The following is a 4,011-nucleotide window of genomic DNA, read 5'->3' on the forward strand; positions in this document are numbered from 1 at the left end:
ATGTCTTATATTATTAAGAGTTGTTTTTCCTAGTACTGTAAGAAACAAGGACCAGAGTAGAAAAACAGACCTGGATCTGGCAGGTTTAAAATGGACCTTGTGCTTAAGTAGACACTGGTTGATATGCTCCAGGACCTTTCATGAAGAAGAGGAGCTTCCCTCAATCAAGAGAGTATGAACATTAAGAAGAGAATGAACTCTAAAGGTAGTGGACAAGACACACAACTCACATTTGCTACATTTCACAATTTAGACCTACCTTTTACATTTATTTAAAGTGTCTTGGTTAGAAAATTCTTAATGTACAATCAAGATCAAATTTAAATAGGTATGAAATCATCACAGTGTACACCTTACATTTTCACAATGTTATATGTTAATTATATCTCAATAAATGTGAAAAAATAGCAGTAGGTTCATAAATTCATTCATATGAGACATGAATCCAGAATACCCACAAAGAATTGTGATGAAAATATGAAATCTCTTATATGACAAGCATGATGCAAAAATTTGCCAAGTATTTTTATTAATATTCATAATTATTAAAGCCACATATCCTTTATCTCATTTCGTTAACAATAGTAAAAACAAACCGAGCTAGCTTGTGATCAGATTCTTATTTAGCATATCATTTAGATGCTTCCTGAACACTAAGAAAGCTATATTATAAGCAAAGTCTTTCTACACTAAAAGTATTAGGCAGATATAGGCCTTTATTATTCATTGAACTCTAAAATATGCTGAGTCTAGTTCATTTTGGTGAAAATTGGCTTGAAATCAATACAATCTTTTTAAGAAGTACTAGTATTGAGAAAAATTATTAGATTAGTATATTAGTGAATGTCGTGTCCATGGCTGGAAAGAACCAGTTATTGATAAAATTTAATTCGACATAAATTTAGTAAAAGCCTACTGAGTGAAAAACTATATGCTAGCTGTGTACTGCTAGTGAAAGTAGGAACTGGCACTCCCTATCCAGGAAAGCAATTAAGCAATATGTATAAAAAGTTTCACATATGTTTATATCTTTGACAGAGTAATTCCACTTCCAGATATCTTACCTAAAGAAATAATCAGATGGCTTCACAGATGAATATTTAAAGAAGTAATACCAATTCTTTACAAACTCTTCTAAGAATTAGAAGAGGAAAGAATACTTCTCAACTCATTCTAGGAGGCCCTGATACCAAAACCAGACAAAGCCATTACATTTTTAAAAAATTAAGACCAATATCTCTCATGAATATAAACACAAAAATTCTCAACAAAATACTAGCAAACCAAATTCAGAAACATATAAAAAGAATTATATCTCATAACCAAGTGGGACTTACTGAGGGAAAGCAAGGTTGGTTTAATATTCAAAAATCAATTAATGTAGCATACTATATCCTTAGAATAAAAGCATTTGACAAATTCCAACACATGATATAAAAAAAAAAAAAAGCTGCTCAACAAACGAGGAAGAGAAGGAAACTTACTCAACACAAAAAGAACATCTATGAAAAATTTACAGCTATCATACTTAATGGCGAGAGATTGAATACTTTCTCAACATCTGGAACAAGACAAGAATGTCATATTTGCCACTTCTATTTAACATTTTACTGGGGGTTCTAGGCAGGGCAGTTATATAAGAGAATGAAATAAAATGCATGCAGATTGGAAAAGAAGAATAAAACTATCTCTATTCACAGACAACATGAGCTTATAGAGAATCCTAAGAAATCCATAAAAAACTATTAGAACTAACAAAAAGGTTTAGCAAGGCTAAAGGATTCAAAATTACCATGCAAAAGTGGATCGTATTTCTTACACTTACAATGAACAATCCAAAAATGAAATTAAGAAAGTAATTCTATTTATATCAGAATCAAGAACAATAAAATACTTAAAAACAAATTTAACCAAAGAATTGTGAAACTTATATTTTAAAGATAACAAAACATTGTGGAACAAATTAAAGGTGAACTAACAAATAGAAAAACAGCCCATATTCATGGATTAGAATACTTGATATCATTAAGATGGCAGTTTTCCCCAAACTGACCTACAGATTTAACACAATACTTAACCAGAATAACAGCTGACATCTTTGTATAAATTGATAAGCTAATCCTAAAATTTCTGTGGAAACGTAAGGGGCCCAGAATAGCCAAAACATTCTCGAAAAAGAACAAAGTTGAAGGATTAATACTTTCCAATTTTAAAACTTACTACAAAGCAAAAATAATCAACAGTGTGGGACTGGCATAAGGATAAACATACAGATTAATGGAGCAAAATGGAGAGTCCAGAAATAAGTTCATATATGTATGGTCAACTGATTTTAGACAGGATACCAAGATTATTCAATAGGGAAAGAAGAGTCTTTTCAATAAATTATACTGAAACAATTGGCTATATACATGTTAAAAAATGAAGTTGGACTCCTACTTCACACCATGTATAAAAAATAACTCAAAATGGATCAAAGACCCAAAAGTAAGAACCAAAACTCTTAGAAAGATACTATAGAAAAAGCGAAAAAACAATCCATAGAATAGGAGAAAATATTTGCAAATTATGTATCTGATAAGGAAATTGCATCAAAATGCATAAAGAACTTTTATAACTCAACAATAAAAAGACAATAAAATCCAACTTAAAATAGGAAAAGCATCTGAACTGATATTTCTCCAGGAGATATACAAATGGGCAAGAAACAATCACAGAAGTAAATAAATTGATTTATAAGAAAGTTCACTACAGCAATATTTATTAATAGCAAAAAAAAAAAAAAAAAAAAAAAAGGATACAACCTAGATGTCCAAAAATAGGAGAATAATGACATTAAATTACAACAAATTAAAACATTGAAATATATCTCCTCAGGAGACGCGCGTGTTGTGAAGGCGTCACTAGCTAGGGTCTCTGGTGACCTGGACTGCAGCAGCGCCTATGGGGAGGGATGTTCCGCAATTTCAGCAGTTAGTTTGGCTTGCAGCAGCTGGCCGCAAGCGACCGCCAGTCCAGCGGAGATGGACAGCCAGAGGTAGAAGCTCCACCGGAGCAGGGCTCCAAGGCGGTGGTGGAGTGGACCGAGGGGAAGTCACAGCAAGCCAGGGACCAGGAGCTCCTTCACCAGGCCAAAGGCCTCGGCAACTATTTAACTTTGCAACTGCCGCTACAAAAAAAATAAATAACTGAATCAGTTGTTGAAACGGCACAAACGATAAAGAAATCAGTAGAAGGAAAGATAGATGACATCATTGATAAGAGGATTATAGGATATTTTCAGAAGGAACAGAAAAAATTTATTGAGGAACAGCATACAAAAAAATAAGCTGCAGGTACCTGGATGGGTTGATAGTAATGATGAAGAAACAATTCAACAACAAATTTTGGCCATATCAGCTGACGAGAGGAATTCCCTTCTTGATCCTCCAGCCGCTGTGCAGTTTCATTTTGACTTGGATCAGATGTACCCTGTCGCCGTGGTCATGCTCCAAGAGGACGAACTGCTAAACAGGATGAGATTCGCACTTGTTCCTAAACTCGCGAAGGAAGAAGTATTTTGGAGGAACTACGGTTACCGCGTCTCCCTGACTAAGCAGCCGGCCAGCAGCAGGTCGCCAGAGGAGAGAAGAGGCACCGCTGCGCTGTCGCTGACAGAGGCAGTACGGCCCAAACGCCACCTGTCGTAATCAAATCTCGGCTTAAAACTCAAGAGGATGAAGAGGAGGTCTCTACCAGTCCAGTTGTTTCTGAGTTTGTCAGCAACGCCTTCGACACTCGTAACTTAAATCAGGAGGATCTGAGGAAGGAAATGGAGCAACTGGTGCTTGACAAAAAGGAGGCGACTGTATTAGAAGAGGACTCTGCAGACTCGGAAAAAGAAGTACAACAGGAACTTCAAGACTATGAAGTGGTGAACTTCAAGACTATAAAGCGTCAGAGAAACGAGATGAAAACTGGGATAGGGAAATAGAGAAACTACTGCAGGAGGACCAATTAGCCATTTCCTGA

The 4,011-nt window shown here is 35.2% G+C and overlaps 1 pseudogene; it reads left to right on the forward strand.

Annotated features, from left to right (window-relative positions):
• Positions 1-2,953: 2,953 nt before the first annotated feature.
• On the forward strand, positions 2,954-4,011 carry LOC120603701 (synapse-associated protein 1-like; annotated as a pseudogene).

The sequence above is a fragment of the Pteropus medius genome, unplaced genomic scaffold (genome assembly GCF_902729225.1).
Source record: "Pteropus medius unplaced genomic scaffold, Ma_sr-lr_union100, whole genome shotgun sequence".
NCBI lineage: Eukaryota > Metazoa > Chordata > Mammalia > Chiroptera > Pteropodidae > Pteropus > Pteropus medius.